A 25,985-nucleotide genomic window follows, 5' to 3' on the forward strand; every position below is an offset into this window, starting at 1 on the left:
TTTGGGGGGACATTCTTGAATTGACTGGAGTTAACTAGCTCTATTAAGAAAATTGGATATTGTAAGAGATTCTCAAGTAGACAATTCCATGGAACTGATGGCCTGCTGCTAAACCTAAAGCATGTATGACAGGCTAGAGAGTCACTTCCAGGCAATGCCTGGGGTGGGAGGTGTGTCCAAGTGTATTGGAGTGTGTCCAGATGGATTAGGGTGTGACCTCAGAGAAGGAGGGAGGTAACTGCCATCAGGTGTGCCAGTTACCAGGTAACTGGACAGAGATTTAAACTGCTGGGGGCATCTTCATGGAGCCCTCCTGGGGGTGTATGTTACAGATGCCACCGGCCAACTGTGAGACCCTTTCACCCTCTCGTGTGTTCCGCCCTGTCCCGCGGGTGGAACAGCTGGAGTGCGACCTCACGTGCAAGCCTTGGATTGTGTGTAGACATGAAGACGCCCACCCTGCCCTGCCCTCTTACACTCAATAAGGACACAGGACACACCGGCATTCTGGGGGAAAGCTTCTTGGATTTCTGCCAATTTAATCAGGGGAGGGGTTTATATGACAGTAATGGCGGCAGGAAGGGGAGGGATTTGGTGTGGCTAACTAGGCACGGCGATTGGCTGATTATGAGCTGTCCATCACAGTGATGTCACCGAACTTCCCCAGAGGTGGAGATCACAGCCCACAGGACAGCCCCCTGGGTTAGGAGACGGGAGGCAGGCTAGTTAGAGCCGCCTTTCCAGTTCCAGACCGGGAAAAGGTAGGAGTGGCTAAGAGCCATGCAACCCCAGGGAGGGAGAAGGGGCAGCCTCTCAGGACCGCCCCCTCAATTTCAAGCCCATGCCCCAACAGCCAACCTTAGGCACTTAAAGGCACTGGAAACTGGAACTCATGATAGTTGGCTCTGGTCTGGCTTCTTAGGGGTAGCAGCAAATGGCAGCAGCAAAATGGTTTCCTCTGGATAAGAAAGGGATTTAAAAAGTCAGTTGTCACAGAATGTTCCAGTAAGTCTCTGATGGTGTGAGGAAGTAGAAGACGGTGTGAGTGGAGATATGTTAAATTTTATAAGACACAGATTATAAAACTGTATAAGGAAAGACTTTAGAAAGAGAATTGGGGAAACAAAAATGTTTCCTTTAGATTAAAAGGTTTTGGCATGTTAAAAGTGAGAAAGACAATCCCGAGAAAGTTTGAGTATGTAACAAATGGTATCAGTATGTCTTAAAATTAGAGCATGTGGGTAAAGTTGGTATGTAATCAAATTGGCTATATAAATAGGGTCAGAATTGCGGCTTCGGTGTAAAACTATGTTCATCTGTACCTGCATCTGCAGGGCTAAGGGACTTGTGATGTCGTCTACATGTTATTCCTAACTTGCAATCACATTTGTTATGAGCTTTTATCCCCCTCAGAGCCCTATAGCAAATCCACCAAGAGATCTGGCCCAAGCTAAAGGCCCTTTATGAGACTGGACCTTCTCCTGAGCCACACCCGCTACCAACTGAGTAAAGCACCACCGACAGCTTATGGTATTGTGGGCACAATACCAACCTGTCCCTACCGATTCTCAGTCAGAGTCAAACTAATAAGCAAGGAGAACCATGACTGGTTCTCGAGTTACCTATCAGAAGCAGGGAATGAAGAGTTAAAATAACCCATTTTCAGGCAGCTCCCATTTTGTTGTCTGTTTAAACTATGAGTAACCCAGGCCACCAATTATCCCTGTTAGCAGTACAAGCTTATTAGGGCCCTGCCGGTCAGGAAACTCCTTGCTTAACTCTAACCGCCCCGGAATACCTCAAGCCCTGAGCCAATCAGATTTGTATCCTAATCTTGCTTGAACACCTGATTGCTGTAACTTTGGTTTTTTGCCTTTATAAGCCCTGTGAAATCTCAGCTCAGGGCTGCCTCCTAACCTCCGCTGTGTCGGTGGGTAGGACAAGGCCCGAGCCCCAGCCTGCTTGAATAAAGCCTTGCTTTTGCATTTCAGAACGTCTGGTGGTCTTCTTGGTGGTCGTTTTGCGACTTGGGCATAACAATAGTCATAATGCTAAAATAATATTTCAGTATAGAATGGACCTCACATATGATGACAGTCCTATAAGATAATAGTGAAGTTGGAAATCCCTATCATGTAGTATGTTTACTGTATCTTTTCTCTGGTTAGAAACACAGGGTGCACATTCAGCACCGTGTGACAGTTGCCTACAAGACTCAGTAGAGTAACATGTTGTACAGGTTTATAGCCTAGGAGCAATAGACTATACTGTGTATGTGTATACTAGGTAATAGCATGTAGGTTTATGTAAATATACTCTGATGTCCACAAAATTGTCTAACGATGCCATTTTCAGACATCTCTCTCCAATTAATTGAGGTATTGAAGTGGGGATGCTGGGTCTAACTGGCACCATCTTGGCCATGTGGTGGATGGGAAGCAGTTTTAACTGGAGCCATTACGTCTTCATGGTGGAGGAAGGGGAAGTCCCACCTCCCAGGTGTAGGTGTGCCTGAGGTGTATCTCATTAGGGATGTCCCTAGAGGCAGGAGGGAAGATAGGTTGCTGGACCTGTCAGTTCTGTGCCTTAAAGTTGGGAGACTTTTGAGTTTCCTGTGACCTGGACCCCTGACCCTGACGCTATTTAGGTCCAGCTCAGCTCAGGTGGTCAAGCAGTTTACATAAACTTATCACAGCCAAGGGGAACTTCCCTGGATAGGGAGGGGGAGATCTTAGCGAAGATGGAGTCAGCTTTTGCTCTCTTTAACTAATCTGAGATGGCATCAATCTGACACCCCCTCAATAGCCAATGATGGCGCTGGCCATATACTCCATATTACATCCTTCTCGTTGATGTTCTTGCAATTCTCCCTCTTTCTTCTTTGTTCACTGTTACCTTCTCCCTTCTTTATCCTGAGTTGTCTGCCGTGAAGCACATTTTGGGGAATATGAAGTACCAGTGACTTCTCTATATATTGACTCTGCTTTGTCCTCAATATCTCTCTGTCTCTCTGTCTCTCTCTCATGCTAGTTCTAGGGCTTGAATTCAGGGGCCTGGTTGCCCATTGTCCTTGGGCTTTTTTTATGTTCAAGGCTAGCCCTCTACCACTTGAGCCACAACTCCACTTCCAGCTTTTTGGTGGTTAATTGGAGATAAGAATCTCATGGACTTTCCTGATCAAGCTGTCCTTGAACTATGATCCTCAAATCTTGCTTTCTGAATAGCTCTGATTACAGGCACAATGACCTTTGGCTCTGTCCATGTTCTTAATGGACAGATAGGAACTCTGGAGGCCATCTAGATAAGTTGTTATTTCACCCGACAAACCACTTTTAATCCCAAACAAATGGAAGGTAAAATAGTTTTTAAAATGCAGTGGTCTGTTTTGAATGGGAATGCAAATATAGCAAGTGAGTTTAGAATTTCTCTATAGGACTTCCTCACTGATACCAAGTTTCACAGAAAACCATGCAGACCCAACGTTTTGTCTCCAATCTCCTAGTTTTGCTATGGAAAGAAAAAAGGACGTAGAAGACCTGAGAAGTCACTTGCTTAAAAGGAAGCTGAAGAGAGAAGGCCTAGTGAAGGCCTGGTCTACTTTGATGACTGAAACTCGGAGGCTCCCTGAAAGAAAAAGGGCTCTCCATGAGGTGGTGCAATCTTGGTTCCTCAGCTGGCTTTGCTAGCGCAAGCTTCTCTCAGGCCCCTGGGTCTTATTTGCGAAATAAAAGAGTGATGAAGTGAGCTCTAGGAATTCCAGTTTTCTTCCTCTTCTTTCAAATGAAAAAAAAGAGTTGCAACAAAGACAAAATACTAGTACAGATTTCACACTGCTCCCACACACAGGGAGTCATCAACCAACATTTTCTAAGTGGCTCTTACATTCCAAACCATTTTTTAGACAATTGAGTGCAAGTCAGTGGACAGTAAAGAAAAAGAAAATCACAATATCTTATGCTAATGACATCCTTTGGGGAGACTGGTGACTTCTGACCACTGCCAGTATTACTCTCCATTAAAAGTAAAGGGGGTCCTTTATAGTCTATTCTAATGATGGGTTTAAACATTTCATTTGAATCCTTACAACAACACTGTCACATAGGTCACATTCTTATTTTCTAGATAAGAATGCTAGATATTTTCACGAGTCACCTAAGGCTAAAAGCAAAGGCAAAATTCAACAAAATGACCGCTAGAAAACTACTTGAAAGTGGGAGACTGTAGTCATAGGGAAAGAGGTAGATGAATGCAGAGGAGAAGGTGGGGAGAATACAGTCAAGAATTCAATGTTGTATTGTTGTAAGGTAAGTTATCAGCCATAATTTGAGGGATCGAATCTTGGAGTCTTTATTAGAATGCGAGCAGTCTGTAGGCAGCCAGTTGTTACGAAGGCCTGCAGCCCACATACACCCTTAACTGTTAGGAAACAGGCCAGAGAGGAAAGAAAAAACGAACAAAAACAATACCAACAAACCAATTCAGCTCCAATGGAGAGCTGAAGTGGGATGCCATGGAGACCTGAGAACAACAAGGACACAGGAAGTGGACATGGAGACACGTAGCATGGCGTAACCTGAGCTGGCCTGGGCCTAACTAGGGTCAGGTCAGGGGTCAGGGTCACAGGAAGCTCCCAGTCCCAGGCACAGGTTCAATAACCTATAGGTCAAGTGCCCAGCCCTGTCTCCAGGGATTCAGGTACACCAGTCACCTGACAGTGGGACTTCCTTTCCTATAGGAATTCAGGGACACCCATCACCTAGGGATGAGACTTCCCTTCCTCCACCATGAAGACAAGATACGAGACCCTACAATTCACCATGTGGTCAAGATGGCACTGGCCAGACCTGAGCTCCTTACTTCAGCATATCCTACCAAATTAAGAAAAATGAAGGAAGGGGCAGGTTGGGAGGGATAGGTGAGAATGTTGAAAGGGATGGCATCAATCATGATGTATTGTAATCACTGTCTGCTTTGTTAAAGAGCAACTTCTTTATATAACCACTTAAAGATAATATAATATTTAAAAAAAGAAAGAAAACTGAGGATGAGAAAAAAATATGGAAAAGCTGAGATTTTTCTCCAAATCCCTTGTCCTTCCTCTGTCTTCTTTCTTCTCCTTCACTTAATGATGTCCTTCCCCCAATGAAGAAATAGAAACACACTTACACTAAACAAATGGACCATTATAAAGAGGTATATTCTGCTAGTTCAATGGATATTATTTTATAAAATTGAGAAAATAAACAAATATATATATACATACATATATACATATATATATTTCTCCCATTTCTTCTGCAGCTGGGATTCAAAATAATAATATTCCCAAGGATAACAGAGTCTGAAATCATGGCATGCTTTGTTGTTTCAATATGACAGCCTTCTCTGGGATCTCACGTGGAGCTGATCTATAGCTACCATAAGGGCAGCCTAAGATTTGACGTCCAGAGCCATGACTTAGTTTCATTTCCTGACTTCCGGCCCCATTGTCTATGACTTGAGAGTGTTGGTTTGCTTCTGTCACCCTCGGTGTTTATTGATCGGACCCTGTCATCTCAGAGATGCTTCTTCCATGCAATTGAACCCTCCACCTTGTAGGCCTCATACTTGCCTCTCCACGACCTCAAGACAGCCTTTCACCTGGGCTGTCAGAGTAATGAAGGCTTGATTTCAATACTCTCCCTCATTTCTCTGTTCACTGCTCTGCGGGTTAATGCAGATTCCAAACTTCAACAAGCAGCTGTTAAACATGTCATTAACACTGCTTCGGCTGCAAATGAGACTCTGCTACTGGGATTACTCTGTGAGCTATAGTTTTGTGATGAGCTTTGTCAATCACAGCTGACCTGCTGTGTACCGAATGGAACTCAGATTATCTTCTTTCTTCCTCTGACTCTTGTCATTTTTTTTCCACAAAGAATTACTATTCTACTCCCTGAAAGATTGATTACTTGCACAAATAAGAGAGTCTGAGACATTAATACAAAATTCACAGGCTTTTCTTTATCTCAAACCTGCAACTCCCTCTACATTTCCTCCTGGTAATTATATTAGAATTGTGTACACTAGGAATTGCCATCTGATTATTATGAAACTAGTTTTGTCATGACAAAAATGAGCTTAAGTCTTGTTTTTTTGGAAAATGATCAGTACAGTGCACTGGATGAGAGAGAAGGAGATTAAATCCAACTTGCTTTCATCCATGAATGCTTTCATCTCTTTTTCAAACACAGGAAATGATTACCACTGCTATAAGCTGCAGTACATATGAGTGAAAAGGGATAAGGAAATATTGAAAATTCTGTAACCAACAGTAGGACATAATATAGGTCCCTGGCACCCCCTGAGCGACATGTACTTTATTTTTCCATATTACGAATGTCAAGAGTTCCATATTTTAATGGGAGTCTTACCTTAAGGTGTGATATTATGAATTGGAGAACAAACAAATTGGCTGGCTTTTCCTTTCTTTTCTTTTAAATTTGGATCATGTTTTATAGGTTATTAAGCTCAACATAGCATTTATAAAAATGTGATAACTAATAGCTATGGTAAAGTATCACTTCATGTTTAGATACAGTAGTTACATCTATAGAGTATATTCCACATTAAGTCGTCAAAGAAGGGTTGTACAGAACAGTAAGTACATCATATTCACCTTTAAATCCTCGAGGGGTAAATATTCCGTAGCAATTTGGTAGGTAATCATTAAGAGGCTAAATACATGAATGAGTGTTCTGCCAGCAAGTTACCTAGCATTGTCCTGAGATGAGAGAAATAGAAATGTTATTTAATTGTCTATATAAAGAATACCAACTGCCTATTTTCCTGTTGCACGCGCACATGCACGCATACACAGACATGTGTCTGATGCTTTACTTTTTAAACAAATCTCTCTAATGGCTCTTATATCTAGAGCGAATAGATTGTACACCTACTGTACCTATTACCTATCATCGTCATAATATGGTGGAATAAAACCATCATTAACACTTGACACAATGCTTTTATTGCTTATATGGCTGGGGTCAGCGGATTAAACGGCTCTATGTTCTTGATTGGGCTCATATGTCAGAGAACAGGGTGTAGGATGAGCCAGAATGGCTTCAGTGTAGACAGAGAGGACAAACTGGGCGCTGCTCCCAGTGTTTCTCATTTGTTTTCTTTCTTTACAATTGTTATTGTAAAGGTGATGTACAGAGTGGTTACAACTACACACATCAGCTAATGAGTATGTTTCTTTTGGAACGGTGGCACCCTCCCTCATTTTCACCCAGTTGCTCATCCTTCACAATATATCGCTCAATGGTGGCAGAGACTTAAGAAAATGAAAATGGGTAAACTCACAATTGTCTGATTCCCTACCTTGAAATGAACAGTTCTTTAGTATTCTATTGGTCCAAGAGACATAGGAGAGTTAAAGAAATTAATTTTACTTTCATAGGAACAACTCCAAAGGCACATACTATAGGGCACACACAAAGGTACAGGATTCACTAATTTTTGTTAATTGTGCTTTGCTATTAAATAAGTCCCTTTAAATAGATTGTCAGTCACATTGTGGTGAATGCAACTGTAGCTCATCCTTCTTCTTTATGACTTTGAATTATACATGCACAAAATGGAATTGTGCCCAAATGAGGTTAAAAAGAAAAAAAAAGAAATGTATATTTTCCTCCTATTTGGCATCAAGGGTCACGTCAATCCTAGGTCATGGGAAAGCATTTCTCCTGCTGACTAGTGGCTTTTGTTCTGCTACGTAGGTGAGAAGAAAGAGCCAAAGAGCTAGAGAAAATACTGCTAACGGAGAAACCAAACAGAAGTCTGGAGGCTGAGGTTAGCGGGAGGAGATGATGCAGGGTTCTAGTACCCAAACTGGCAGCTTTATCAGCTCTGAGTTCTATCAAAGGTAGCAGACGAGAGGAAAAGAAGAAAGACAGTTCTCAGTGGATCAATAAGGTGATCCCAAACTAAGTCCATGACCCAAGGCTCTTTGGGTATTTCATATTTTGTCTCATTTCCATTTCATGAGTCCCAAATAGTGCTTCTCAGTATTCAATTTTTTTCTCCATTGATTTTAATTAAGCTCACCATAGGCTGGCAACCCTGATGAACCAGGAAAAGTGTTTTCTATCAGAAAGCTATCTCGCTTCAGAGGCGGGAATTCTGCGGCTCACCCACATCTTATTCAAAATGTTTTTGCTTCCATCCGGTGGCATGAGTCTTAGAATGTGAAATAAAGACACATTCAGCTGCTACACCATAAATATTTTCCACTCAGTGACTGTGAAAATTACCATATTATTCCTGATTCAGACATGTCATCTGGAATCTGGCATTGGTGACAAGTGCTGGATACAGAGTGACTCTGTGCAGGAAGTGGTGCTTGGTGAGTTCGAGATGAGGCATGCTTGCCTACCTCCATTTAGATGTCTGATCAAAGCTCCCTCCCTCCCACCTTCTATCACTTCCTCTTCATCTGTAAGATTCAATTTTTTTGTGTCTCACACTATAGCAATGAAGAGACACAGTCATTTAGTGCTTAAGGAAAAACCTAATCCATTCATTGTATTATTTGTTAAGAAATCCCTGCAGTGTATTTATGACGAGGAATTTCAAGGCAAACATCCAAATGCAAGATTCTTCTATTGTTTATCCAAAGAAGAAGGTGGGGTTTCTTTCCAGAGCTATGCCAACAATGTAATTTGTGTAAATCTTAACAACAGCTTATAAGGAGGAATGACAAATATTGTTCCAATCAAAATCAGAAACTAAGGACAGAAAATTTGTTGTATTGTTAGCAAGAGCCACTAAACTTAGATTCTTAGCATTCTGAATAAGCCTACACAGCCATGTTATTCTGGACCAAAGGAAGACAGGATGAGAGCAAACAAGAAAACAGGACATCAACCAATCAACCCCAACCCTCTTTCTGATTATAAATGTTGTTTATTTTTAATAGGGAATTTTTATTACCTAGTGCTATAAAACAAATCACCCCAAAGTTCAGTATTTGCAAGTCTGTTTATGTCTCTTTATATTGTTGTTATTGTTTCCAACTTTTTTTTTACCTTTAAGTAACTGTGCACATGGTTTACAGTTCAATATACCAACCTGCTTATTTCTGTGGGTAAGGCGTTTGAGTCTAAGTTATCTGGGTGTGTCTGGCTCAAGTTCCCTCATAAAGCTGCAGTCAAGGTGACAGATAAATGGAACAGTAGACCACTTCACGATCTTCTGGCCAGGGGAAGGAAGAAGAGCATAACTTTGTTCTGAGCTCCCTCAAGAGAACTATGACCTATACTATTATAGGCTCTCCCATGTCTACCTAATAATATGGTAGCTGGATTGCCCATGAAAAGCAAAAGAGGGCCTGCAATAAAATCAGGTGTGTGTGTGTGTGTGTGTGTGTGTGTGTGTGTGCTAGTGCTAGGACTTGAACTTGTGGCTTGGGCACTGTCCCCGAGCTTATTCACTCAAGGATGGTGCTCTGCCACTCCGCCACACATCCATGTATGATGGTTAATTGAAGGTAAAAGTCTCATGGACTTTTCTGCCCAGGCAAGCTTAGAACCTCAGTCTTCAGTTCTCAGCCTTCTGAGTAGCAAGGATTACAGGCATGCTTTACTTCCTTAATTTAGGCTCAGAAGTAACATTTCCTCCATGTATTATATCTGTTAGAACCAAATCTGTAAACTTTGCTCACATTCAAGGAAATGAGACAACACTTGACCACCTGATATTGGTAGGAGTCTATGACAATAATGATTAAAAGAAGAAAGTATTTTAAAATCAATTATTATCCTATAGAGACAATTATTATTAAAGCTTTGGTGTGTGTGTATAATTTTAGTATACAGAAATTCATTTATATTACTTTTCTTCACACAATCAGCTTATATGTTATGCATGTTTCTGAAAGCATTTACTCAATAATGGGATATTTAATAAAACTGAGGCCTTTTATTATTCAAGGGATGCATATTTATTTTGACAAAAGTACATCCCAAGTAATTCATATTCTTATTATTTGGACATAACTATGATTGGCCTTTTTTAAAAGGGAAGAATTATAACTTGCTTGTCCATAATTACATAAGAATTTATTTAAGAAGTTATCTATTTAAGAATTATATACTGCTTGTTTATCGATAGATAAATACACATAAAACCCACTGTTACTGCTGTGTTGCAGATGGCTCACATAAATAATCCGAGCTACTCAGGAAGCTAAGATCTGAGCATTTTGGTTTGAAGCTAGCCAGGGCCGGAAAGGGTATGACACATTTATCTTCATTAACTACTGGGAAATGGAACCATGGCTTAGGTAGTAGAGTGTTAACTTTGAGCACAAAAACTCAGTGAAAGGGTCCATGCCCTAAGTTCAAGCTCCAGGCCTGGCAAAAAAAAAAATAAGGGGGGAGGAGGGGACTAGTAAAACTTACACATTTGTAATCCCATGTCACACTAAAATTGTTAAATGAAAATTTACTGGTTTGTAGTTTTGCTTGTGTTTGTCATATGGGTTTTCTAGCGGTATGAAAGGGTACAAGAATAGCTGTAGTTGAATCATTGTATTATTTAAATGACTGTAATACAAAACTTAACAAAGATTAGTTAACACAAAAACTTTTCTCTTTACGGAGTAAGGAATTTGATATTAATTTTTGTTCTTTTTTTATCCTGAAAAATCTACCAGCTTTTAAGAAACCATACTAGCTAAAAATAATATCCCCTATTTCTCCTCATTTGCAGCCATGTATGTGTGAAATCAACTTAAAAACAACACAGACACAATTTTTCAAGTTTTTGTTAACATAAATTAACCATATAAAATATAGTGACTTTACAATATGCATATGGTATATTTTGGTCAAATTCACCATCCTTTCTTCCCCTCCCTTTCTTTCCTTCCCTCTTCTCCCTCCTTTCCTCTCTGTTAGGCTCTTTCTTCATGCTCTTGCACTTTCTCATCGTTCTTGTTTACAGCAGCTCTCTATTACTTGAGCTACATTTCCAGCTTTTTGCTGGTTTTAATTGGAGATGAAGTCTCCGAGATTCTCTTCCCCGGTTTGGTTTACAATATCATTTTCTGTCCTCTCCTCCTGGGTTGCTAGGATTACAGGTGTAATCTACCAGCATGGATCCTTTCCTCCCCCTCCTCATTTTTAACAATTTTGGTGGGTTTCATTATACTCTTTTCATACCTATATCCTTGACATTCTCATTTTCTTCTTTCCTCTTCCTTCAACCAACTGCTCTGTCCCCCAAATTGTTCCCTTTTACTACTGTTTCTTTAGGTCTGCGTGAGGTAAACATGAAATACTTGTCTTCCTGAGCTTGGCTTATTTTGCTTAACATGACAATTTCTAGTTCTATCCATTTTCTTGCAAATGACATGATTTCATCTTTCTTCATGGCTGAGAAAAGCTTCGTGGTATATAATTACCACATTTTTCTTTATCTAATCATTGGTTGTTGCACACACAAAAAGTATTTTTTTTTTTTTGGCCAGTCCTGGGCCTTGGACTCAGTGTCTGAGCACTGTCCCTGGCTTCTTCCCGCTCAAGGCTAGCACTCTGCCACTTGAGCCACAGAAAAAGTATTTTTAAACAGGTCCTAGTCCTGATAAAATGAAATACACATGCTGAAAGAAAAGAGGTACTAGACTATATGTATGTTTTCCATCTTGTGTGTTTGTGTTTCAAATACTACTAAACTACATTAAAACATTAGGTCGTGATGACTTACATGAAGAAAACCAAGCAGATGACGAAACCAAAGTTATCTCATGAACTTTAGATTGTTGACTATAACAGCTCAAAGCCTGTCAAATTGGGATGGGTGGGTGGCCACAGGTGAGAACTGTCCACAGACACGGAAGTGCCATGTTTCCTGTGTTCTCATTCCAGGCTGCCCTTGGGATCCCTGGAGGTCCTCAACTTGCTTTGTCTGGGGTCCACTCCTGGTGTTCTGTTGTTATTGGCTGGGCTACTCTGCCTCTGGCATTGAGATTTTTTTACAGTTCCCACACTGATTCTAGGTCTTCTAATTCTAAGTTTTCCATATGACTGGATTTGGTTTGAGGATAGATTGCATCATTTCCTGCTCCCTTTTCATCAGTGCCTTCAGGATCCTAGAAATGTTTCTGAAACATGCCCCATAGTAAATATTACCCAGCATGCTTGTTGAAGCTCAGGTCCTTTAGATCTTCTCCTGATCGGCTGAATCGGAATCTCCAGGAATGGGCCCAATAGGTTATTTCATTTCTTTTGAAGAGCAACTTGTGTTATCTGACAACTTTTGTACACTTCTGAAAAGCCAGTGCCTGAATTCCTTCCATGGTGTCTAAGACCTGTTGATTCAGCCTCATCTATATCAGTCTAGCTTTGCCAGGCTGACTATATTACCACTTACAGACTACATTGCCCTCATGTTCCATTTAGAACTTTTGCCAAAAATGCATACACAGCCCAGTGTTTATGAGTCCATCCAGTGTTTATGAGTGTTTCTTAAGGTAAAAGATTGTTTCAGAATATGTACTGGTTGGCTTAAAATGATTCATAGGAGAATCATATGCAAACTTAAGGGGAGATTTGTTCACAACCCTGTTGTTTTCTGTGTCTATCTCTTTTTATTCCTTAGGAAATTTCATCTCAAGTTTGTTTCACACCAAGGGGTAGGAAACATCCAGCCAGAGGGCTGTATAAGGCCCTCAAAATCACTTGGTACATGACAAGACAGACGTGTGTGCTTCTTAGAGGCTTCTTCACCATCTGCCTGTGTTCATGATTTGTATGGTCCACAAGTGATGTTATAAATATCCAAATGTCCCTTGGCAGGGAAAAGGGTTTCCCACCACTGTAAAATGGAGATTGTTGTTAATCATCTTCTTTTTTTTATGATTTAAGGACGCTCATTTACACTGGTAGTATAATAAGCTTACATGTGTTTCATTGGATGACATATAAAGTGTTGGGTTTTTTTCCCCAGCAACCCATTTGATTTTCTCATTGCTCACAAAGACTGGAAGACTACAGACCATCTACATTTGATGAGGATCTAAGGCCAATAAAAAGCAAAAAAAAAAAAAATGGAACAGAAAGACTAAGCATGGAATTTAGGAGGATTATCAGTGGCTGCTCAGCTGGTCAGCAGCTGAATCGAGTCTCGCTTTCTGTGTGTTCATAGTGCAGACTTTTGCACTTTGGCAAGCTTTGGCTTTTCCCTTATTTTTCACTTATAAATGATCCACATTGGCCTGACAGCACACCTCTAGCTTATAGATGAAATACACTACCAAAGCTAGGGAGAATCCAAAAGGCATTTCTTTCTTTCTTTTTTTTATAGCAGTAAATTAGGCCATGTGCTTTTTCCTTCATCTTATTTCTTTAGCTATTTTGAATTCATTTTTGAGATCTGTAGATTATGAAACAACATGAAAGGCTTACACATGGGGTATGAAGGTGACTCAATGATTTGTTTATGTGTTTTGGTTTGTTAGTTTTTTTGGTGGGTTGTGAGGCTTGAACTCAGGGCCTGTGCTTTGTCCCTGAGCATCTTTGTCCTCAAAGCTAGTACAGCCACAGCACTACTTCTGATTTTTGAGTGGTAAATTGGAGATAAGAGTCTCCTGGGGACTTTTCTGCCTAGGGCCCGCTAGCTATAACCATGATTCTCAGATCTCAGCCTCCTGAGTATCTAGGATTACAGGCGTGAGTTACTGGCGTCCAGGTTATGTATATGTTTTATCAAGTATTTCCTATAAATGTGAATGTTCAGTGAGATGAACAACTCAACCTGCTGTGGGAGGTAAAGGGACCTTTCCTGCTGCTACAGGAACATGTAGGATACAGGAAGAACAGTTTGGTAATGCTGAGAAAAGGCTCTACCTTTCAGCAGATCATTTTCCTTCATTGAAGTTCTGTTAGTATGTTCTCATATTTTCACTGCTCCTTTTGGTCCTCCCCAGTCTAGAAGTGGGTGTGGAGAGAAGGGACTGACACAGGAGTCTATGTGGCGCAGCTGGTGGTGAGGGAAAAGCCAAGTCAGACTTTTGGCCAAGTTGTCCTAGCTGCTTTCTTATTGGGCTACAGGTCCAGCATGCAGGACTAGGTTGATCTAGGCAACAGCATAATAGCTGTTTGTGTGTGTGTGCGTGCCTGTGTGTGTGTATGTGTGTGTGTGTGTGTGTGTGTGTGTGTGTGTGTCTGGTTGGGCTTGAATTCAGGGACTCACGCTCTTGCTTAGTTGTTTTTTTTTCACCAAGGCGAGAGCTCTACCACTGGAGCCATAGCTCCACTTTTAGCGTTTTTCATTTGTGATCTGGAGATAGTCTTCAAATTTGCCTGTCCGTGCTGGCTTCAGGTGAGAATCCTCAGATCTCAGCCTCCGATTACTGCAGGTGTGAGTCACGGGTACCTGGTACAGGTCTTTGAAGAAGCTCTTGATCTTTCCCAGTGCTTATTAAGTTGTCCCTCATTGTGCACATGGCTCTCTTATGTCTACTTCAAGTTAGACGGAGGTTCTTCCATCCTCAGCTAGGCCTCATGCTGTTCTGAACAGGGGCCTGGTGGCCTGTCTCATAGTTCCATGCCTCCGTCCTTCGTGCCACTCAGGACAATTTGTAGCTAAGCAATTCTTTCAGAATTTTATGTGACTCACCCATAAGGATGGCCTTCACAGTTCTCCTCACACGCCGTCTTCAGTGCCTGCCGTAGTAATGACTCTGGGAAATGAACAAGTGAATGGATGACAACCTTTTCCTCTACTGGTTTCTCATCCTTTCTCTCAGAGAAACCAAAGCAAATCTCTTGGTCGTATTTTCAGATGCAAATACAATTCTTTTTCCTTATAGCGCATTTCTACATTTCCTTCTTCCAATCAAAAGCACCATCTTTTCCATTTCTATTCATTTAACTCCCATCTATTACTCTATAATTATATTCTAAAGTACTTGTCATAAGGCTTATTGTTTGTATTTTTCCATGTCTCTGTAAGATTCACACTGTGGCCTTCTTCCTGGCAGAACCGAATCTTGTTAACTGGCTAGTCCTGTCCTGTAGTAGATGATGGATAACCATTCATCAGTATTGTGGAGGGATGGGTAAGGGGAACTACCAGGAAAATGATTCTATACAGCACATTGATTCCGGAATGAATAAACTGGTAGTAAAGCATCGACCTTTTTTTTTACATAGTCCAGGCCAATCTCTTTCCCTATCTTAACTGTAGTTTCTTGCATTCATGTTGGCATAATGATTACCCGCTTATTATAAGAAATACCTCCACATTTTTACATACCTGGGCTATACCATGGCCTTTTGTCTAAGAGGAAGCCAGAAACGGCTGCTGCTGGCCAATTGTTAGTAGTAAGAGGCAACTTTCTATGAATTGGATAAGGAAGGTTGATTACCTTTTGTCTCAGCATAAGCTGGGTGTGGTGGTTGAGTCAGGAGGATTGCAAATTCTAGGTCAGCATGGGCTACATAGTGAGTTCAAGGCCAGGCTGGATGATAAAGGAAAAACAAATTGCCATACTGTCTTACAACAACTCAAGCAGTAACAGTGACATGTGTCTCCCAAGGGACCACATGAAATCCCTGGGCTAGTGAGAAATGACAGTGTGAATTTGTCTTCTCTGGGGGAGCCTCATGTTGTTGCTTGTAGCATTTTAGGAAAAGAAGAGTTAATTTCAAAGCTCAGATAAAGCTAAAACATAAAGAAACTTCAGCTTGATCACAAAACGATTTCCTATAAAATGTCTCCTCTTTTAGAAACTGTATAACATTGTAACATTCAAAGTCAGCATAGTGAATCAGTTTTGTTAGTTCTTTTTTTGTTTTGTTTTTGGTTCTAGTCCAGGGACTTGAACTCAGGGCCTGGGTGCTGTCTCTGAGCTTTCTGTGCTCAAAATTAGTGCTCTACCACTGAGCTCCACTTCTGACTTTTTCTTGGGGGGAGGGCGTTAATTGCAGATAGAAATCACATGGACTTTCCTACCTAGGCTGGACCTTTGAACAATGATGCTCAGGTCTCAGCCTCCTGAGTAGCAAGGATTACAGGCGTGAGCCACCAGAACTCTGCTCAGAACTGTATTACTGGTGCTTGGCTGAGTCTCACTAATTCTTAATCACTACTACATTCCCTCATTCTTCTCTTGGTTTGAAGTTTACTTCATTAGGCTGTCTTAGATTTCAGATATTTTCAGATTTTGGTATACTGAGTACAAATATTGAATTACGGTGGGTATAGTCCAGTCCAAACACAACATCCATTTATGCTTCATCCATACCTTATTTACATTGCCTGCAGGTAGTTTTGTACTACTTTAATTATTTTATGGGATGGAAATATGACATTGTGTTGAAGTTTTCCCTTGGAATGTTAGTTCTGCCACTAAAGCATTTCAGACTTTGGATCCATGTGGATACTGGTTTTCAAATGAAGAGAGTCAATCTGTATTATGATTACTGTGCTCTAAGTGCTAGTCATGCTAGTTTACTTCATAGCCTTCATTGGGGGATGGAAGATAAAGACAGTGATGGAATACATTAAAGCGGGGACGTGACTGGCAGCATGGGGACGACCAACTGATAAATGCAAGGCAGAGCACACGGGCCCCACGCCTATTGTGGAACACCCTTGGAAATTCCAAATTTCCTCTATAAATATAATAAGCTTAGTGGCTCTGAGGTGGGAAGCCCACTACTGTAGTAGCAGAGTCTCCAGATAGTCAGGCTAAAATTATTCTTCAGTTCTGCCTAACCGCTTCGAGCCCCATGGCCCCCGAGAACAAGAGGAATGCAACCAAAATTAAGAAAATAACAATACATCAAGGAAAATTCGAGAGAGTCCACATCCAAAGGGAAAGCCGGAATTGGGGGAGGCTGTGCTTTTGGGCCCTCGCATGCTAATAAAAATGAATCATTCTTCTGCCTAAAGGAAGGCCATTTCTTCTGCAGCCTCTCAGGAAGAGCACCGCACCTGACCCTTTCTTTGAGTGTTTGGAAGTTGAACACTCAATTTCTTGCCACTGCCAGCTTTTGGAAATTGGCCTCTCCCCTCTGAGGGATTTCAGTGCCGAGTCAGCAGTGACTCCACAAAGCCCTTGCACGTTGGGGGTTGAAGGCTGCGGGTAGGGCTGGATATTTTTCAGGAGTAAGCAGAATGTTAATGCCCTCCCCACAGATGCGGAGAGGAAATGACAATATATACCTGAGCAGAGGGGGGCAACCTGGGGGGGGGTGGGGAGGGTGGGAGAAGGTGATATGGCTTCCATCTAGGAGTTGTCTTGAGTCCCTATGGGGTCATCCCAACTAATAACTGTCATCATACCCAAATTATTCAATGCCAATTTATTTACTGATTTCCACCGTCAGAAAAGACAATGCATCACCCAAGAGGCAGAGACAATTCCTTTCCTGTAAAGGTTGGGGCGCTCAATGTACATTCTGAGCCATGCACACACGAGCGAAGAAGTCGACTACCACAGCTATTTAATCAGGAGTGTTTGTTGATTTGAGCAGAGGCCCTATGCTGTGAAATGAAAACAGAAAACCAAATTTTCTTGAGCAATCTTGCTGTTCCTGCTTCAGGTGCTAGGCCATTTCACTAAAGCAGCTCAGACGAGAATGTCATTAGTTCTTAAGCCCCAGGTGAATTTACCACTGTTCCACATGATTAAGCCAGATAATTGTGTGTTGATAGCGAATGTGGTTGGTGAAATACAATTTCTAGGACCTTCCTAAACAAACACAATGTAGGAGTGAGTCAGAGTGCTGTCATTTCAGTCCTTTGTCACAGGTTTTGCACAGGCAGACATCTCTGGCAGAGGCTGGCGACCAATTCAGTGGCGACAGCCATCGATGGGTTCTTAAAGGTGACCTGGCTTGAAAAATGAATCACACATCATTCCACATTCGCTTAAGGAAGATGAGGAAAGGGCATCTCATTAAAGTGCCAATACACAAAGCCATCTCCTACTTCTACCTTGTTTTGGACCCTGAATGTTAATGATTACTTTAAGTTTGTTTTCAAAAGCATTTGTGATTTCAGCGATCCTTTCTGAAATGTGTAAAAATACCAACGTCTCCAATGATAAAAACAACAACAACATCTGCCAGTGCTAAAATATAGTCAACTTCCAGGGCCAAGTTTTCAGAAGCAGCCAATGTGCTTGCATGTGTGATATTCTCGCTCATATAGAACTTTCTGTGGATATCGAATATTTATCTGTGTGTATAAAGCAGGTATCAGGTCTCCAGTTTATCAGAGCTGTAGCTTTTCCTGTACTTAGATTTTTGAGGCTTTAGAAGTGGGCTTTGGGAATATGTCATGCATTAACTTTGTGCTGTTTGCCATGGGACCTTGGCATGGTTCTCTTCTCAATTTTGAAGCAAAAACTTAAAGTTTTTTTTTCAAGGTATGAATTATTTTATTTCCCCACTTGTGCCAAAACTGAAAAAAAAAAAGGAGAGCAACAAATGCAATGACAAAATGCTGTAATCTGAGAACTGCTCTTGTCTGTACATTCCTTGGTTGAGCCTTACAAAGGAAGATTGTTATTGACTTCTGAAAAGAAAGTAAGATTCCGAGCAGATGCCTGGTTGGAGAACAATAGCCTCTTAACTGGTGTGAGAAAGTACACACATCTGAAGTATGTACAGATGTGGTGATGGAGGGCAGGCTACACCTGTGGACGGAAGGGAATGCCAATAACAATGGAGACAAACTTGACTCTGAATGGAGCCCAGCCTTCTTCCCAAGGTGGATGCTCCCATCCCACCCCCAGTTAAGAACGTCTAGCCACACAGAGGTGGGCCATGATGGCCTTTGGGCACAGTGATGAGCAGGGTTCAGGATTAGCCATTTTATTCTGCGGCATGCATCCTCCGTGGACTCTGGTCCCGTGGCTTGTGGCTTCTGCAGGGTTGGGAGCCACGCCCGCACGATGTTCCCTCCAGCTGTACTCTGAGCTTTTCCAAAATTCCTTTCAAGAAATCAACTGGGCTTTTGTTCCTTTTGTCAGTGATATATGGAATCAAAAATCTGAAGGTCAAATTGGAAGGCAAAAGACACAAGTCATTCACAACAGCATTGTCCCTAAAGAAGGTAATGCCGGTGACAACGTAATTGGTGCTTGCCTTTTCTTCTTTCTTTTGGGAGTGAGCAGGAGTCTTGATGGAAGTGACCGGTGGGCTGAAGGATGGAGGCAGGCATGCTGAAGGACCTACCCTGGCATCGGTAGCAGCTCTCTTCCTCCCTGTTCTGTTAGAACATTAGAACACGAAGGAGTAAGGCAAATAAACCTTGCTTTGGAACTACACCATCCTTTCCTTGAAACAAGTAGGTCATCATTAACTGTGGATCACTAGCCACTGGGGGAGACCCAGCCTTTCAATTAGGAAAGTCAGAGCTGGTTAGAATTCTGCCTTTGATAGTCAGTAGTCTCAGACCACCTCCTTCTCCAATGTGCTCATTTGTGAAATGGGAAACTTGGGTGGATGACCTCTCATTTATTTATCTGGTGTAGCCTTCTCTGTTTGTTTGTTTGTTTGTTTATCCCTCCAGTGCTATCAAAGACCATTTAGCACTGATGGATGTAGAATGAGGTGAAAGCAATAGAAATTTGGGGCAGGGGCCATGGAAGCCTGTTGGGTAGAGAATAAGGGCACACGATCTCAAAGTGAGGGGCTGGGCATTGGCTACCTGGTCACACTCCATGGCAGAGAAGGTGCTGGAAACAAGGGCAGACTATTACCTTTGACTTGGCTCTGCCAGCAAGATGTTTCAACTAACCCACCTAGTGGAAACACTTCTGCCTCTAAAGATCCATAAATTAAGAAAGATAAGATTTGGTCAGGAAAGCAGTGGCATTTACTTGTAGCAGGGAATGATGATGATTGTGTGTGTGTGTGTGTGTGTGTGTGTGTGTGTGTGTGTGTACGCATGTGCACACGTGTCACTCTTGGGGCTTGAACGCTTTGTTTTCTTTTTGCACACAGTTGGTATTCTCCCTAAGCCACTCAACCACTTCTAACTTTTTGGTTAATTGGAGATAAGAGGCTTGAGGATTTGCCTGCCCAGGCTGGCTTTGAACCGTGATCCTCTGATCTCAGCCTCCAGAGTAGCTAAGATGATAGGCAGGAGCCACCAATACCTTGCTAAATGAGACCCCCTTTACATAGAAAAATCAGAGTGACCGAGGAAGCAACATTCTGGCAACTTGAAAATGTCCCCTACTTTAAAATAGGTCTATCACGTGTTAAGCATAAAATATATATTTTAACAGGAAATTCCAAACGCTCTTGAAAATAGGGCAGTGGGTGTAGAAAATAGAAAGCACTACAACCTGGAAGTAAACATGCTCTCATAATGTGTTCAGGCTGATGTACATGTCAAAATACCTATCTGAGAAAGAAAGTTCCTAGACCCCTTCATTTTCACATCTTCCTCTCAGCAGCTGTGACACTGCGGATGTCTGTGAGCAGGTGGAGTATGGCAACCAGCAAGGCTCAGAAGTCTTGAGGCTGTCCTGCTGGAAGGACAGGGATGTGCGTGTTCTCACTTGCCATCCGCTGCCTGCGCATGTCAGTCCCATGAGGGAGCAGAAATGCATTACATCAAGTGCGAATGTCCAAGCTGGAGCCAAGCAGCAGTTCCAACTTTGTGTATTTCCGTCTAGTACCTTGGGTGTTTCTGTTTGATAAACTGTGTGTGTTTCTTTTAATTCAGAAAGTGTACCTTGAGTTTGATACCGAAGGGGAAGTCAGCAGTTGTTCCCTGATAAAGGGCAGTAATCGCACCAGGTAGAGTCCTGTATTTGTGCATTGGTGAATGGGCCATCAGCTCCTGATTTCTACCATTGGAAACAGCAGACATGTTGTTAAACATGCCCAACCCATGCAGAATGCTACAACTACCTTCCTATCTATCCACTTTGCCCCTCCCTACACTCACCAAGATACGCCTCTGTGTGTGTGTGTGTGTGTGTGTGTGTGTGTGTGTGCCCATAGTACATACAGAACTCAGGGCCTCCGACTCTCACCTGGCTGTTTTCTCAAGGCTGGTGCATGCTCTATCACTTCAGCCATAGCGCTACTTCTGGCATTATGCTGGCTTCTAACCTTGATCCTCAGCCCTCAACCTCCTGGGTAGCTAGGATTACAGGTGTGAGTCACCAGGACCTGCCAAACATATGTCTTTAATGACAGTAAACTAGGACATTAGGAATTGGTGAAAATGGCTTGCTGTCTCCTAAAAAGGTTCTTCAGAGGCCTCTAAAACAGAGATTCTGTCTGCAAGCTGAAACTCTGTCCATCTGTAAGATGAGATTCAGTTCTACAAAGGTATTTTCTGCAGCACGACTCCTGTGAGGTTTTAGATATAATTTTGGAAGCTCAGAAATGCTTTGGTATGAGCTAGCAGAGAAAGGGAAGGAAATGTTAGTGGTAGCCAGCATTTTAAAATGAACCATTGTAGCCCTTAACATTTTATAAGTAATCATAAATTTCAGCTGACAGATTATTCCTTGATTCCTTTCTAATTAGAGGCTTAATAATATATATTTCTTGAAGAGGAAAGTGGTCCAAGCTCTTATGATGCCAGAATGTTTGCTATAATAAAACAACTGAAGCCAATGTCAAACATGAGATGGATTCACTGCATAAGAGAGAGTAGTAAGAGGTCCTGGGCATTGTACTACTAAATTTAGGAAGAAACCAGAGTGTGTTTTAATAGTTTTAAATAATTGTGTCCAAATAGCCTCGCTCACTCCTTAAATAGCTAAATCTTTTTAATGTCTCTCAAAAAAGGGTTCCAAATGGATTTAAATGGGTTTGATAAATGAGAATGTTCCCTCTCTGCTTGTAATATTTCTAGAAATAGTACAATTAATTTGATTTGTGCACAGGTTCAAATCATTAGTAAATTGGGTGCTTGTATTTTAAAAGGATTTGGTCATATTTAACCCTTTCAAATAATCATTTAGTCCATGAATTTGGAGTCCTCAGTCCTAAGATTTGGATTTTCTTTAAAAAAAATTGTTCTAATGCCATGCATCAGAAGAAGTTATATTTAATGCTTCAAAAAACAGCCATTTCCTTTGATGAAGGAAATTCTATGTACACTTACCACAACGGATTCTCATCTTATTAACTTTGCCTTAGGTCAGAAGGTTTCAGTTCTCCTACAACATTTTTTTTCCTTTTATTTACTAGATTTACTTCAGTGTTTGCCTATATCAACAATTCAATTACTCATCATGCAGTCGAACACAAACATCAGGATTCAAATATTACTCCAGTAATTTAATCTCTGATGCTTTTGTTTGAATGGGTCCTAAAAACTATCTAGATATTTAGGTGGTCGTTGAGGATTGCTAAGACATAGATGGTGTTCTTTTGGAATCTTTTGGGGAGAAGCCTTTGCCCTTAAGAAATAGCTGGGATTCAAGTAGCTTTATAAATTCCAGTGGAATTTACAAGGTAGAGTGGCAGAATGAAGTGAACTACATAGAGAAAGAGAGAGAGGGAGAGAGAGAGGCAGGGGTGGGGGGGAGGAATCAGTCATAGCAATGAAATTTTCTTGCAGGTGCCATGTATTCCATAGAGATCCCAGAAAGGTAAGGCCCTCTTCTCATGGCTAAACAGCCACCCATTAGAGGATACTCTAGAATGGGCCTAATATAGCTTAAAAATCAGGCTTCCAAAGAAAGATAAACTTCGTGTCACTAAACTATTTATCAAAGAACCAAGTCCAGTGGTACAGAGGACGGCCACAAAATGCAGCCATGCAGCCACATAACAAGCCCAAGGTACAACGTCTAATAGAGATTAGTAGCCAATTGAAGGAGTCAGAAAGTGTGACTTATAAGCTGAAAAGAAAGCAGTCAACAGAAACAGATACATGCATGATAGAATTGATATAATTAGCTGATAAAACATTTACAGTGCTAAATCAAGAATTTGAAAGGAAACCATGACCCTAATGAAATGTACTAGTCAGGGTTCTCCACAGCAATGTAATTAATAGAATGAAAATCTAGTTAAAAGAGGGAGTTGCCAGGTTGGCATGTTCAAGCAAAAGCTGCAGGGTCCTACAATGGCCACCTGCAGGCTGGAGAGCTGGGGGAACCGGGAGCTTCTCAGCCTACAAAAGTCGCAACCCTCAGAACAAGGGGAGCAATGAGGAAGCGTTAGTCCAAGCCCCAGTTCCCTGATGAGCCACCATTGTGAGTCCATGTCAAAGCTTAAAGAATCTGCCATGTGATATCTTTGGGTATTGACACTATATTTACAAAAAACCACATACATGTACGTGCTCTATAAGATGTGAACATGTTGTGTTGTCCTCTTCTGCTTTGTATTCCACCTGGGCTCCGCGCCTCCCAGACAGTGCAATCTATGGTCAAGGCAGATGCACCCAACTGTGTTTGCATTTGAAAATGTTCTTTGTTGTTTGTTTGTTCTTTAACCAATTTTCTAGGTGTGTCTCAATGTAGTCAAGTGGTTAACTAAGATTAGGCATCCCATGAAGTGCTAAATGGAAACAATAAAAAGCAAGTTAATGAAACCATAGCAATGAAAATTACAGTATTTAAAATGAGGACTTTAATGTTGGCATTAATACCAGGTATCAGACATTGAAAAAGAAAAGACCAGTTAACAGGAAAGCACCAACACAAAAATATCCTATGGAAGCCTCAGAATAAATGTGTTTAAAGTTTAAAATATGAGAGTCCCCATGAGACAGTATAAAATGCAATTATCTATCTATCTATCTATCTATCTATCTATCTATCTATCTATCTATCTTCTATCTCTGGAGTCTCAGGAAGAAAAGTGAAAGCAGACATGTTGCATAATTCAAGAAAACTGACCTAAGTTTTCAAATATAATAAAACTACCAATTTATTAAACTCAACAAACCAAGTAAGGTGAACACTACGGTTCGTAGAAATCATGTGGCTAAAACCTCCAAAAATGTTTATATATGTGTGTATGTGTGTAGTTATTTTTGTTGTGCTAGTCCTGGGGCTCGAACTCAGGCCCTTGGTGCTATCCCTGAGCTATTTTGCTCAAGGCTATCACTCTACCACTTGAACTACAGCCCCACTTTTTTTTCTCATTTTGGTGCTTAATTGGAGATAAGAATGCCAGATTTTCTTGCCCAGGCTGGCTTTGAAACATGATATTCAGATCTCAGCTTCCTAAGTAGCTAGGATTATAGTTTTAAGCCACTGGTACCCAGCTTGCTAAAAACTTCTGACTAAAGAAGATAAAATATCAGATACAAATTCAAATTTACTCAAAGGAATGAAGATTATCAACGTTGGTAAATATAAATTTTTTTTTATCTGTATACTTATTTAAAATGTCATTTAATGTTTAAAAGCAAAAGGGATTACAATGGAGGTTATGTATTGAAATATGTAAACATAGATGAATAGTACAACACTAGAAAGTGGCAAATGACAATACACTGTTAAATTTCTTTGTTCGCCTTTGATACCCCTCAGCCTTACTGTTATAAATCGTGACCTATTTACATGCCTGCTGCTCTTTCCTTTTACCTTGGAACTTCAGAAAGACTAACAGTAGGGAGCACTTCCTCCAGAAGATGACGCAAAGCACTCAACATATCAATATTCCACTTAAAATATGATCTTGTACATGGTGAGGTGGTCCCCCCTCAAGCTGCACATGTCCTGTGTCTACAATTTGTGGTTGGGTTTTTATTTTGTTTCTTTTTGGCAGTCGTGGGGCTTGAACTCTGGGCCTGGGTGCTGTCCCTGAGGCCTTCAGGTCAAGGCTAGCGCTCTACTACTTGAGCCACAGTGCTACTTCCCGTGTCTACAATTTGTTGACCCAAAATTCCTTCACCTGCAGTCATCTATTAATATTTTCAATGTGAATGGACATTGACTTAAGGGGGATTAGCATCCCTGCCTACCATAGACTAGGGCCTACCTGCTCAGGGTTAGGATCTTAAGCTAGACTCTGAACTGATTCAGCCTCTTTTGTCTCTCTCTGTCCAACTGTATGGGTAGGCTTGGGCTTTCTCTGGAAATGTAGCAGCCTTAGTCTTCTTTATAACTTCTAATGATGTCTTGATGTTCAAAGAGTTTTCCATCATGATGTCAGCATTGCAATAGACTACAGAAGATACATTAAGCTGTTTTCCTTTGATTCCCGAGACAGCCTGGGAATAAAACAAAGGAGGCTAATGAGTTTGCAGAGTCTCTATCTTGTTCCATTGCCCACATCCCAGGAGGCCTGTGATCAGAGGGAGAGATGTCACAGTAGACCCACACCTCAGTTGGTACTGAAGACCATTGCCTCTTTGAGCAAGAAAAAGCAATGCAGAAAGTGCATGCTAGTAACCCTCCATGGGGTGGTCTTTTCCAGAGAAGCACGGGTCTCTAGTACATTCTGTCTTGTTTTGCATTGGGAGGCCAAGAAAAGTCCAAAGTGGTCATTCTTTATTTTCTTCCTGGTTCCTCTTTTGAACCCTAGAGCTTTTGATCAAATTTCATTAGTGGATAGAAAAAAGAAACAACAACAGAACAGCCACAACCCAGCCTGTGCAAAACCTTCCAGGAGACAGAGGCATGAAGAACGTTAAGCAAAGGAGAACACTTTTGAGGAGAGACAGAAAAGCCACTGTGTTTGCCACAGGGGAGTAGATTAAAGCTGGCTGAGCACTCCACTTCCCTATGGGAAATGAAGAGGCATTCAAGGTCCACTGCATCCATCTTGAGTGATGGAACTCCCCTCCTCCCAACCCACCTCCTGTGGTCTTTATCAAATTCAAATGACCTGTGCTCACCAGGACAGCTATGCATAGCTGTGTGTGCTATATAGGTATTTCACATTGTAGATGCTGATAAAGTTTTTATGCATGGAACTATCAATATATAACTCAGGATACACAGTGTATTTTAATATTATTGGTGAAATTTTAAATGAATTCCCCAGGAGCCC

This window comes from Perognathus longimembris, chromosome 8 (genome assembly GCF_023159225.1).
Source record: "Perognathus longimembris pacificus isolate PPM17 chromosome 8, ASM2315922v1, whole genome shotgun sequence".
Classification (NCBI taxonomy): Eukaryota; Metazoa; Chordata; class Mammalia; order Rodentia; family Heteromyidae; genus Perognathus; species Perognathus longimembris.